Raw genomic sequence first — 15,080 nt, 5'->3', positions numbered from 1 at the left:
TACACCGATAGTGAATAAGTCACTCCAGAATCCACCTGTACACCGAAAGGGAATAAGTCACTCCAGAATTCTCCTGTACTCCGATAGTGAATAAGTCACTCCAGAATCCTCCTTTACACCGATAGTGAATAAGTCACTGCAGAATCCTCCAGTACACCGATAGTGAATAAGTCACTCCATAATCCACCTGTACACCGATAGTGAATAAGTCTCTCCAGAATCCACCTGTACACCGATAGTGAATAAGTCACTCCAGAATCCTCCTGTACACCGATAGTGAATAAGTCACTCCAGAATCCATCTGTACACCGATAGTGAATAAGTCACCCCAGAATCCTCCTGTACACCGATAGTGAATAAGTCACTCCAGAATTCTCCTGTACACCGATAGTGAATAAGTCACTCCAGAATCCACCTGTACACCGATAGTCAATCAGTCACTCCTGAATCCTCCTGTACATCGATAGTGAATAAGTCACTGCAGAATCCTCATGTACACCGATAGTGAATAAGTCACTCCAGAATCCTCCTGTACATCGATAGTGTATAAGTCACTCCAGAATCCACCTGTACACCGATAGTGAATAAGACACTCCAGAATCCACCTGTACACTGATAGTGAATAAGTCACTCCAGAATCCTCCTGTACACCGATAGTGAATAAGTCACTCCAGAATCCACCTGTACACCGATAGTGAATAAGTCACTCCAGAATTCTCCTGTACTCCGATAGTGAATAAGTCACTGCAGAATCCACCTGTACATCGATAGTGAATAAGACACTCCAGAATCCTCCTGTACATCGATAGTGAATAAGTCACTCCAGAATCCACCTGTACACCGATAGTGAATAAGTCACTCCAGAATTCTCCTGTACTCCGATAGTGAATAAGTCACTGCAGAATCCACCTGTACATTGATAGTGAATAAGTCACTCCAGAATCCACCTGTACACCGATAGTGAATAAGTCACTCCAGAATTCTCCTGTACTCCGATAGTGAATAAGTCACTCCAGAATCGTCCTGTACACCGATAGTGAATAAGTCACTCTAGAATCCTCCTGTACTCGGATAGTGAATAAGTCACTCCAGAATCCTCCTGTACACCGATAGTGAATAAGTCACTCCAGAATCCTCCTGTACATCGATAGTGAATAAGTCACTCCAGAATCCACCTGTACACCGATAGTGAATAAGTCACTCCAGAATCCTCCTGTACATCGATAGTGAATAAGTCACTCCAGAATCCACCTGTACACCGATAGTGAATAAGTCACTCCAGAATCCACCTGTACACCGATAGTGAATAAGTCACTCCAGAATCCTCCTGTACACCGATAGCGAATAAGTCACTCTAGAATCCTTCTGTACTCCGATAGTGAATAAGTCACTCCAGAATCCTCCTCTACACCGATAGTGAATAAGTCACTCCAGAATCCTCCTGTACACCGATAGTGAATAAGTCACTCCAGAATCCACCTGTACACCGATAGTGAATAAGTCACTCCAGAATCCTCCTGTACACCGATAGTGAATAAGTCACTCCAGAATCCTCCTGTACACCGATAGTGAATAAGTCACTCCAGAATCCTCCTGCACACCGATAGTGAAAAAGTCACTCCAGAATCCACCTGTACACCGATAGTGAATAAGTCACTAAAAAATCCACCTGTACACCGATAGTGAATAATTCACTCCAGAATCCTCCTGTACACCGATAGTGAATAAGTCACTCCAGAATCCACCTGTACACCGATAGTGAATAAGTCACAGAAGAATCCACCTGTACACCGATAGTGAATAAGACACTGCAGAATCCACCTGTACACCGATAGTGAATAAGTCACTCCAGAATCCTCCTGTACACCGATAGTGAACAAGTCACTCCAGAATCCTCCTGTACACCGATAGTGAATATGTCACTGCAGAATCCTCCTGTACACCGATAGTGAATAAGTCACTCCAGAATCCACCTGTACACCGATAGTGAATAAGTCACTCCAGAATCCTCCAGTATACCGACAGTGAATAAGTCACTCCAGAATCCTCCAGTACACCGATAGTGAATAAGTCACTCCAGAATCCTCCTGTACACCGATAGTGAACAAGTCACTCCAGAATCCTCCTGTACACCGATAGTGAATATGTCACTGCAGAATCCTCCTGTACACCGATAGTGAATAAGTCACTCCAGAATTCTCCAGTACACCGATAGTGAATAAGTCACTCCAGAATCCTCCTGTACACCGATAGTGAACAAGTCACTCCAGAATCCTCCTGTACACCGATAGTGAATATGTCACTGCAGAATCCTCCTGTACACCGATAGTGAATAAGTCACTCCAGAATGCTCCAGTACACTGATAGTGAATAAGTCACTCCAGAATTCTCCTGTACACCGATAGTGAACAAGTCACTCCAGAATCCTCCTGTACACCGATAGTGAATATGTCACTTCAGAATCCTCCTGTACACCGATAGTGAATATGTCACTCCAGAATCCACCTGTACACCGATAGTGAACAAGACACTGCAGTATCCACCTGTACATCGATAGTGAATAAGTCACTCCAGAATCCTCCAGTACACCGATAGTGAATATGTCACTCCAGAATCCTCCTGTACACCAATAGTGAATAAGTCACTGCAGAATTCTCATGTACACCGATAGTGTATAAGTCACTCCAGAATCCTCCTGTACACCGATAGTGAATAAGTCACTCCAGAATCCTCCTGTACACCGATAGTGAATAAGACACTCCAGAATCCAACTGTACATCGATAGTGAATAAGTCACTCCAGAATCCACCTGTACACCGATAGTGAATAAGTCACTCCAGAATTCTCCTGTACTCCGATAGTGAATAAGTCACTGCAGAATCCACCTGTACATCGATAGTGAATAAGTCACTCCAGAATCCTCCTGTACACCGATAGGGAATAAGTCACTCCAGAATCCACCTGTACTCCGATAGGGAATAAGTCACTCCAGAATCCTCCTGTACACCGATAGTGAATAAGCTACTCCAGAATCCACCTGTACACCTATAGAGAATAAGTCACTCCAGAATCCTCCTTTACACCGATAGTGAATAAGTCACTGCAGAATCCTCATGTATAGCGATAGTGGATAAGTCACTCCAGAATCCTCCTGTACACCGATAGTGAATAAGTCACTCCAGAATCCAACTGTACACCGAAAGGGAATAAGTCACTCCAGAATCCACCTGTACACCAATAGGGAATAAGTCACTCCAGAATCCTCCTGTACACCGATAGTGAATAAGCTACTCTAGAATTCTCCTGTAGACCAATAGTGAATAAGTCACTCCAGAATCCTCCTGTACACTGATAGTGAATAAGTCACTGCAGAATCCTCATGTATACCGATAGTGAATAAGTCACTGCAGATTCCACCTGTACACCGATAGTGAATAAGTCACTCCAGAATTCTCCTGTACACCAATAGTGAATAAGTCACTCCAGAATCCACCTGTACACCGATAGTGAATAAGTCACTCCAGAATCCTCCTGTACACCGATAGTGAATAAGTCACTCCAGAATCCTCCTGTACACCGATAGTGAATATGTCACTCCAGAATCCACCTGTACACCGATAGTGAATAAGTCACTCCAGAATCCTCCTGTACACCGATAGTGAATAAGTCACTCCAGAATCCTCCTGTACACCGATAGTGAATAAGTCACTCCAGAATCCACCTGTACACCGATAGTGAATAAGTCACTGAAGAATCCACCTGTACACCGATAGTGAATAAGTCACTCCAGAATCCTACTGTACACCGATAGTGAATAAGTCACTCCAGAATCCTCCTGCACACCGATAGTGAATAAGTCACTCCAGAATCCACCTGTACACCTATAGTGAATAAGTCACTGAAAAATCCACCTGTACACCGATAGTGAATAAGTCACTCCAGAATCCTCCTGTACACCAATAGTGAATAAGTCACTCCAGAATCCTCCTGTACACCGATAGTGAATAAGTCACTGAAGAATCCACCTGTACACCGATAGTGAATAAGTCACTGAAGAATCCACCTGTACACCGATAGTGAATAAGACAATGCAGAATCCACCTGTACACCGATAGTGAATAAGTCACTGCAGAATCCACCTGTACACCGATAGTGAATAAGTCACTTCAGAATCCTCCTGTACACCGATAGTGAATAAGTCACTCCAGACTCCTCCTGTACACCGATAGTGAATAAGTCACTCCAGAATCCTCCTCTACACCGATAGTGAATAAGTGACTCCAGAATCCACCTGTACACCGATAGTGAATAAGTCACTCCAGAATCCACCTGTACACCGATAGTGAATAAGTCACTCCAGAATCCTCCTGTACACCGATAGTGAATAAGTCACTCCAGAATCCACCTGTACACCGATAGTGAATAAGTCACTCCAGAATCCTCCTGTACACCGATAGTGAATTTGTCACTGCAGAATCCTCCTGTACACCGATAGTGAATAAGTCACTCCAGAATCCACCTGTACACCGATAGTGAATAATTCACTGAAGAATCCTCCTGTACACCGATAGTGAATAAGTCACTCCAGAATCCACCTGTACACCGATAGTGAATAAGTCACTCCAGAATCCTCCTGTACACCGATAGTGAATATGTCACTCCAGAATCCTCCTGTACACCGATAGTGAATAAGTCACTCCAGAATCTTCCTGCACACCGATAGTGAATAATTCACTCCAGAATCCACCTGTACACCGATAGTGAATAAGTCACTGAAAAATCCACCTGTACACCGATATTGAATAAGTCACTCCAGAATCCTCCTGTACACCGATAGTGAATAAGTCACTCCAGAATCCTCCTGTACACCGATAGTGAATAAGTCACTGAAGAATCCTCCTGTACACCGATAGTGAATAAGTAACTTCAGAATCCTCCTGTACACCGATAGTGAATAAGTCACTGCAGAATCCACCTGTACACCGATAGTGAATAAGTCACTGAAGAATCCACCTGTACACCGATAGTGAATAAGACACTGCAGAATCCTCCTGCACACCGATAGTGAATAAGTCACTCCAGAATCCACCTGTACACCGATAGTGAATAAGTCACTCCAGAATCCTCCTGTACACCGATAGTGAATAAGTCACTCCAGAATCCTCCTGTACACCGATAGTGAATAAGTCATTGAAGAATCCTCCTGTACACCGATAGTGAATAAGTCACTCCAGAATCCACCTGTACACCGATAGTGAATAAGTCACTCCAGAATCCTCCTGCACACCGATAGTGAATAAGTCACTCCAGAATCTTATTGTACACCGATAGTGAATAAGTCACTGAAAAATCCACCTGTACACCGATAGTGAATAGGTCACTCCAGAATCCTCCTGTACACCGATAGTGAATAAGTCACTCCAGAATCCTCCTGTACACCGATAGTGAATAAGTCACTGAAGAATCCACCTGTACACCGTTAGTGAATAAGACACTGCAGAATCCGCCTGTACACCGATAGTGAATAAGTCACTCCAGAATCCTCCTGTACACCGATAGTGAATAAGTCACTTCAGAATCCTCCTGTACACCGATAGTGAATAAGTCACTCCAGAATCCACCTGTACACCGATAGTGAATAAGTCACTCCAGAATCCTCCTGTACACCGATAGTGAATTTGTCACTGCAGAATCCTCCTGTACACCGATAGTGAATAAGTCACTCCAGAATCCTCCTGTACACCGATAGTGAATTTGTCACTGCAGAATCCTCCTGTACACCGATAGTGAATAAGTCACTCCAGAATCCTCCTGTACACCGATAGTGAATTTGTCACTGCAGAATCCTCCTGTACACCGATAGTGAATAAGTCACTCCAGAATCCACCTGTACACCGATAGTGAATAATTCACTGAAGAATCCTCCTGTACACCGATAGTGAATAAGTCACTCCAGAATCCACCTGTACACCGATAGTGAATAAGTCACTCCAGAATCCTCCTGTACACCGATAGTGAATTTGTCACTGCAGAATCCTCCTGTACACCGATAGTGAATAAGTCACTCCAGAATCCACCTGTACACCGATAGTGAATAATTCACTGAAGAATCCTCCTGTACACCGATAGTGAATAAGTCACTCCAGAATCCACCTGTACACCGATAGTGAATAAGTCACTCCAGAATCCTCCTGTACACCGATAGTGAATATGTCACTCCAGAATCCTCCTGTACACCGATAGTGAATAAGTCACTCCAGAATCTTCCTGCACACCGATAGTGAATAAGTCACTCCAGAATCCACCTGTACACCGATAGTGAATAAGTCACTGAAAAATCCACCTGTACACCGATATTGAATAAGTCACTCCAGAATCCTCCTGTACACCGATAGTGAATAAGTCACTCCAGAATCCTCCTGTACACCGATAGTGAATAAGTCACTGAAGAATCCTCCTGTACACCGATAGTGAATAAGTAACTTCAGAATCCTCCTGTACACCGATAGTGAATAAGTCACTGCAGAATCCACCTGTACACCGATAGTGAATAAGTCACTGAAGAATCCACCTGTACACCGATAGTGAATAAGACACTGCAGAATCCTCCTGCACACCGATAGTGAATAAGTCACTCCAGAATCCACCTGTACACCGATAGTGAATAAGTCACTCCAGAATCCTCCTGTACACCGATAGTGAATAAGTCACTCCAGAATCCTCCTGTACACCGATAGTGAATAAGTCACTGAAGAATCCTCCTGTACACCGATAGTGAATAAGTCACTCCAGAATCCACCTGTACACCGATAGTGAATAAGTCACTCCAGAATCCTCCTGCACACCGATAGTGAATAAGTCACTCCAGAATCCTCCTGTACACCGATAGTGAATAAGTCACTGAAAAATCCACCTGTACACCGATAGTGAATAGGTCACTCCAGAATCCTCCTGTACACCGATAGTGAATAAGTCACTCCAGAATCCTCCTGTACACCGATAGTGAATAAGTCACTGAAGAATCCACCTGTACACCGTTAGTGAATAAGACACTGCAGAATCCGCCTGTACACCGATAGTGAATAAGTCACTCCAGAATCCTCCTGTACACCGATAGTGAATAAGTCACTTCAGAATCCTCCTGTACACCGATAGTGAATAAGTCACTCCAGAATCCACCTGTACACCGATAGTGAATAAGTCACTCCAGAATCCTCCTGTACACCGATAGTGAATAAGTCACTCCAGAATCCTCCTGTACACCGATAGTGAATAAGTCACTCCAGAATCCACCTGTACACCGATAGTGAATAAGTCACTGAAGAATCCACCTGTACACCGATAGTGAATAAGTCACTCCAGAATCCACCTGTACACCGATAGTGAATAAGTCACTCCAGAATCCTCCTGTACACCGATAGTGAATAAGACACTGCAGAATCCACCTGTACACCGATAGTGAATAAGTCACTCCAGAATCCTCCTGTACACCGATAGTGAATAAGTCACTCCAGAATCCACCTGTACACCGATAGTGTATAAGTCACTCCAGAATCCTCCTGTACACCGATAGTGAATAAGTCACTTCAGAATCCTTCTGTACACCGATAGTGAATAAGTCACTCCAGAATCCTCCTGTACACCGATAGTGAATAAGTCACTCCAGAATCCACCTGTACACCGATAGTGAATAAGTCACTCCAGAATCCACCTGTACACCGATAGTGTATAAGTCACTCCAGAATCCTCCTGTACACCGATAGTGAATAAGTCACTTCAGAATCCTTCTGTACACCGATAGTAAATAAGTCACTCCAGAATCCACCTGTACACCGATAGTGAATAAGTCACTCCAGAATCCACCTGTACACCGATAGTGAATAAGTCACTCCAGAATCCTCCTGTACACCGATAGTGAATAAGTCACTCCAGAATCCACCTGTACACCGATAGTGAATAATTCACTGAAGAATCCTCCTGTACACCGATAGTGAATAAGTCACTCCAGAATCCACCTGTACACCGATAGTGAATAAGTCACTCCAGAATCCTCCTGTACACCGATAGTGAATATGTCACTCCAGAATCCTCCTGTACACCGATAGTGAATAAGTCACTCCAGAATCTTCCTGCACACCGATAGTGAATAAGTCACTCCAGAATCCACCTGTACACCGATAGTGAATAAGTCACTGAAAAATCCACCTGTACACCGATATTGAATAAGTCACTCCAGAATCCTCCTGTACACCGATAGTGAATAAGTCACTCCAGAATCCTCCTGTACACCGATAGTGAATAAGTCACTGAAGAATCCTCCTGTACACCGATAGTGAATAAGTAACTTCAGAATCCTCCTGTACACCGATAGTGAATAAGTCACTGCAGAATCCACCTGTACACCGATAGTGAATAAGTCACTGAAGAATCCACCTGTACACCGATAGTGAATAAGACACTGCAGAATCCTCCTGCACACCGATAGTGAATAAGTCACTCCAGAATCCACCTGTACACCGATAGTGAATAAGTCACTCCAGAATCCTCCTGTACACCGATAGTGAAAAAGTCACTCCACAATCCACCTGTACACCGATAGTGAATAAGTCACTCCAGAATCCACCTGTACACCGATAGTGAATAAGTCACTCCAGAATCCTCCTGCACACCGATAGTGAATAAGTCACTCCAGAATCCTCCTGTACACCGATAGTGAATAAGTCACTGAAAAATCCACCTGTACACCGATAGTGAATAGGTCACTCCAGAATCCTCCTGTACACCGATAGTGAATAAGTCACTCCAGAATCCTCCTGTACACCGATAGTGAATAAGTCACTGAAGAATCCACCTGTACACCGTTAGTGAATAAGACACTGCAGAATCCGCCTGTACACCGATAGTGAATAAGTCACTCCAGAATCCTCCTGTACACCGATAGTGAATAAGTCACTTCAGAATCCTCCTGTACACCGATAGTGAATAAGTCACTCCAGAATCCACCTGTACACCGATAGTGAATAAGTCACTCCAGAATCCTCCTGTACACCGATAGTGAATAAGTCACTCCAGAATCCTCCTGTACACCGATAGTGAATAAGTCACTCCAGAATCCACCTGTACACCGATAGTGAATAAGTCACTGAAGAATCCACCTGTACACCGATAGTGAATAAGTCACTCCAGAATCCACCTGTACACCGATAGTGAATAAGTCACTCCAGAATCCTCCTGTACACCGATAGTGAATAAGACACTGCAGAATCCACCTGTACACCGATAGTGAATAAGTCACTCCAGAATCCTCCTGTACACCGATAGTGAATAAGTCACTCCAGAATCCACCTGTACACCGATAGTGTATAAGTCACTCCAGAATCCTCCTGTACACCGATAGTGAATAAGTCACTTCAGAATCCTTCTGTACACCGATAGTGAATAAGTCACTCCAGAATCCTCCTGTACACCGATAGTGAATAAGTCACTCCAGAATCCACCTGTACACCGATAGTGAATAAGTCACTCCAGAATCCACCTGTACACCGATAGTGTATAAGTCAATCCAGAATCCTCCTGTACACCGATAGTGAATAAGTCACTCCAGAATCCACCTGTACACCGATAGTGAATAAGTCACTCCAGAATCCACCTGTACACCGATAGTGAATAAGTCACTCCAGAATCCTCCTGTACACCGATAGTGAATAAGTCACTCCAGAATCCTCCTGTACACCGATAGTGAATAAGTCACTCCAGAATCCACCTGTACACCGATAGTGAATAAGTCACTGAAGAATCCACCTGTACACCGATAGTGAATAAGTCACTCCAGAATCCTACTGTACACCGATAGTGAATAAGTCACTCCAGAATCCTCCTGCACACCGATAGTGAATAAGTCACTCCAGAATCCACCTGTACACCGATAGTGAATAAGTCACTGAAAAATCCACCTGTACACCGATAGTGAATAAGTCACTCCAGAATCCTCCTTTACACCAATAGTGAATAAGTCACTTCAGAATCCTCCTGTACACCGATAGTGAATAAGTCACTGAAGAATCCACCTGTACACCGATAGTGAATAAGTCACTGAAGAATCCACCTGTACACCGATAGTGAATAAGACAATGCAGAATCCACCTGTACACCGATAGTGAATAAGTCACTGCAGAATCCACCTGTACACCGATAGTGAATAAGTCACTTCAGAATCCTCCTGTACACCGATAGTGAATAAGTCACTCCAGAATCCTCCTGTACACCGATAGTGAATAAGTCACTCCAGAATCCTCCTGTACACCGATAGTGAATAAGTCACTCCAGAATCCACCTGTACACCGATAGTGAATTAGTCACTCCAGAATCCACCTGTACACCGATAGTGAATAAGTCACTCCAGAATCCTCCTGTACACCGATAGTGAATAAGTCACTCCAGAATCCACATGTACACCGATAGTGAATAAGTCACTCCAGAATCCTCCTGTACACCGATAGTGAATAAGTCACTCCAGAATCCTCCTGTACACCGATAGTGAATAAGTCACTCCAGAATCCACCTGTACACCGATAGTGAATAAGTCACTGAAGAATCCACCTGTACACCGATAGTGAATAAGTCACTCCAGAATCCACCTGTACACCGATAGTGAATAAGTCACTCCAGAATCCTCCTGTACACCGATAGTGAATAAGACACTGCAGAATCCACCTGTACACCGATAGTGAATAAGTCACTCCAGAATCCTCCTGTACACCGATAGTGAATAAGTCACTCCAGAATCCACCTGTACACCGATAGTGTATAAGTCACTCCAGAATCCTCCTGTACACCGATAGTGAATAAGTCACTTCAGAATCCTTCTGTACACCGATAGTGAATAAGTCACTCCAGAATCCTCCTGTACACCGATAGTGAATAAGTCACTCCAGAATCCACCTGTACACCGATAGTGAATAAGTCACTCCAGAATCCACCTGTACACCGATAGTGTATAAGTCACTCCAGAATCCTCCTGTACACCGATAGTGAATAAGTCACTCCAGAATCCACCTGTACACCGATAGTGAATAAGTCACTCCAGAATCCACCTGTACACCGATAGTGAATAAGTCACTCCAGAATCCTCCTGTACACCGATAGTGAATAAGTCACTCCAGAATCCTCCTGTACACCGATAGTGAATAAGTCACTCCAGAATCCACCTGTACACCGATAGTGAATAAGTCACTGAAGAATCCACCTGTACACCGATAGTGAATAATTCACTCCAGAATCCTACTGTACACCGATAGTGAATAAGTCACTCCAGAATCCTCCTGCACACCGATAGTGGATAAGTCACTCCAGAATCCACCTGTACACCGATAGTGAATAAGTCACTGAAAAATCCACCTGTACACCGATAGTGAATAAGTCACTCCAGAATCCTCCTGTACACCAATAGTGAATAAGTCACTCCAGAATCCTCCTGTACACCGATAGTGAATAAGTCACTGAAGAATCCACCTGTACACCGATAGTGAATAAGTCACTGAAGAATCCACCTGTACACCGATAGTGAATAAGACAATGCAGAATCCACCTGTACACCGATAGTGAATAAGTCACTGCAGAATCCACCTGTACACCGATAGTGAATAAGTCACTTCAGAATCCTCCTGTACACCGATAGTGAATAAGTCACTCCAGAATCCTCCTGTACACCGATAGTGAATAAGTCACTCCAGAATCCTCCTGTACACCGATAGTGAATAAGTCACTCCAGAATCCACCTGTACACCGATAGTGAATAAGTCACTCCAGAATCCACCTGTACACCGATAGTGAATAAGTCACTCCAGAATCCTCCTGTACACCGATAGTGAATAAGTCACTCCAGAATCCACCTGTACACCGATAGTGAATAAGTCACTCCAGAATCCTCCTGTACACCGATAGTGAATTTGTCACTGCAGAATCCTCCTGTACACCGATAGTGAATAAGTCACTCCAGAATCCACCTGTACACCGATAGTGAATAAGTCACTCCAGAATCCACCTGTACACCGATAGTGAATAAGTCACTCCAGAATCCTCCTGTACACCGATAGTGAATAAGTCACTGAAGAATCCTCCTGTACACCGATAGTGAATAAGTCACTGCAGATTCCACCTGTACACCGATAGTGAATAATTCACTGAAGAATCCTCCTGTACACCGATAGTGAATAAGTCACTCCAGAATCCACCTGTACACCGATAGTGAATAAGTCACTCCAGAATCCTCCTGTACACCGATAGTGAATATGTCACTCCAGAATCCTCCTGTACACCGATAGTGAATAAGTCACTCCAGAATCTTCCTGCACACCGATAGTGAATAAGTCACTCCAGAATCCACCTGTACACCGATAGTGAATAAGTCACTGAAAAATCCACCTGTACACCGATATTGAATAAGTCACTCCAGAATCCTCCTGTACACCGATAGTGAATAAGTCACTCCAGAATCCTCCTGTACACCGATAGTGAATAAGTCACTGAAGAATCCTCCTGTACACCGATAGTGAATAAGTAACTTCAGAATCCTCCTGTACACCGATAGTGAATAAGTCACTGCAGAATCCACCTGTACACCGATAGTGAATAAGTCACTGAAGAATCCACCTGTACACCGATAGTGAATAAGACACTGCAGAATCCTCCTGCACACCGATAGTGAATAAGTCACTCCAGAATCCACCTGTACACCGATAGTGAATAAGTCACTCCAGAATCCTCCTGTACACCGATAGTGAAAAAGTCACTCCACAATCCACCTGTACACCGATAGTGAATAAGTCACTCCAGAATCCACCTGTACACCGATAGTGAATAAGTCACTCCAGAATCCTCCTGCACACCGATAGTGAATAAGTCACTCCAGAATCCTCCTGTACACCGATAGTGAATAAGTCACTGAAAAATCCACCTGTACACCGATAGTGAATAGGTCACTCCAGAATCCTCCTGTACACCGATAGTGAATAAGTCACTCCAGAATCCTCCTGTACACCGATAGTGAATAAGTCACTGAAGAATCCACCTGTACACCGATAGTGAATAAGACACTGCAGAATCCGCCTGTACACCGATAGTGAATAAGTCACTCCAGAATCCTCCTGTACACCGATAGTGAATAAGTCACTTCAGAATCCTCCTGTACACCGATAGTGAATAAGTCACTCCAGAATCCACCTGTACACCGATAGTGAATAAGTCACTCCAGAATCCTCCTGTACACCGATAGTGAATAAGTCACTCCAGAATCCTCCTGTACACCGATAGTGAATAAGTCACTCCAGAATCCACCTGTACACCGATAGTGAATAAGTCACTGAAGAATCCACCTGTACACCGATAGTGAATAAGTCACTCCAGAATCCACCTGTACACCGATAGTGAATAAGTCACTCCAGAATCCTCCTGTACACCGATAGTGAATAAGACACTGCAGAATCCACCTGTACACCGATAGTGAATAAGTCACTCCAGAATCCTCCTGTACACCGATAGTGAATAAGTCACTCCAGAATCCACCTGTACACCGATAGTGTATAAGTCACTCCAGAATCCTCCTGTACACCGATAGTGAATAAGTCACTTCAGAATCCTTCTGTACACCGATAGTGAATAAGTCACTCCAGAATCCTCCTGTACACCGATAGTGAATAAGTCACTACAGAATCCACCTGTACACCGATAGTGAATAAGTCACTCCAGAATCCACCTGTACACCGATAGTGTATAAGTCACTCCAGAATCCTCCTGTACACCGATAGTGAATAAGTCACTTCAGAATCCTTCTGTACACCGATAGTAAATAAGTCACTCCAGAATCCACCTGTACACCGATAGTGAATAAGTCACTCCAGAATCCACCTGTACACCGATAGTGAATAAGTCACTCCAGAATCCACCTGTACACCGATAGTGAATAAGTCACTGCAGAATCCTTCTGTACACCGATAGTAAATAAGTCACTCCAGAATCCTCCTGTACACCGATAGTGAATAAGTCACTCCAGAATCCTCCTGTACACCGATAGTGAATAAGTCACTCCAGAATCCACCTGTACACCGATAGTGAATAAGTCACTAAAAAATCCACCTGTACACCGATAGTGAATAAGTCACTCCAGAATCCTCCTGTACACCGATAGTGAATAAGTCACTCCAGAATCCACCTGTACACCGATAGTGAATAAGTCACAGAAGAATCCACCTGTACACCGATAGTGAATAAGACACTGCAGAATCCACCTGTACACCGATAGTGAATAAGTCACTTCAGAATCCTCCTGTACACCGATAGTGAACAAGTCACTCCAGAATCCTCCTGTACACCGATAGTGAATATGTCACTGCAGAATCCTCCTGTACACTGATAGTGAATAAGTCACTCCAGAATCCACCTGTACACCGATAGTGAATAAGTCACTCCAGAATCCTCCTGTACACCGATAGTGAATAAGTCACTACAGAATCCTCCTGTACACCGATAGTGAATAAGTCACTCCAGAATCCTCCTGTACACCGATAGTGAATAAGTCACTCCAGAATCCACCTGTACACCAATAGTGAATAAGTCACTCCAGAATCCTCCAGTATACCGACAGTGAATAAGTCACTCCAGAATGCTCCAGTACACCGATAGTGAATAAGTCACTCCAGAATCCTCCTGTACACCGATAGTGAACAAGTCACTCCAGAATCCTCCTGTACACCGATAGTGAATATGTCACTGCAGAATCCTCCTGTACACCGATAGTGAATAAGTCACTCCAGAATCCTCCAGTACACCGATAGTGAATAAGTCACTCCAGAATCCTCCTGTACACCGATAGTGAACAAGTCACTCCAGAATCCTCCTGTACACCGATAGTGAATATGTCACTGCAGAATCCTCCTGTACACCGATAGTGGATAAGTCACTCAAGAATCCACCTGTACACTGATAGTGAATAAGACACTCCAGAATTCTCCTGTAGACCAATAGTGAATAAGTCACTCCAGAATCCACCTGTACACCGATAGGGAATAAGTCACTCCAGAATC

Source organism: Phyllobates terribilis, unplaced genomic scaffold (genome assembly GCF_046119375.1).
Source record: "Phyllobates terribilis strain yellow unplaced genomic scaffold, ASM4611937v1 Scaffold_962__1_contigs__length_509556, whole genome shotgun sequence".
Taxonomy (NCBI): domain Eukaryota; kingdom Metazoa; phylum Chordata; class Amphibia; order Anura; family Dendrobatidae; genus Phyllobates; species Phyllobates terribilis.
The sequence above is the reverse complement of the archived record's forward strand: the minus strand, read 5'-3'. Positions refer to the sequence as shown.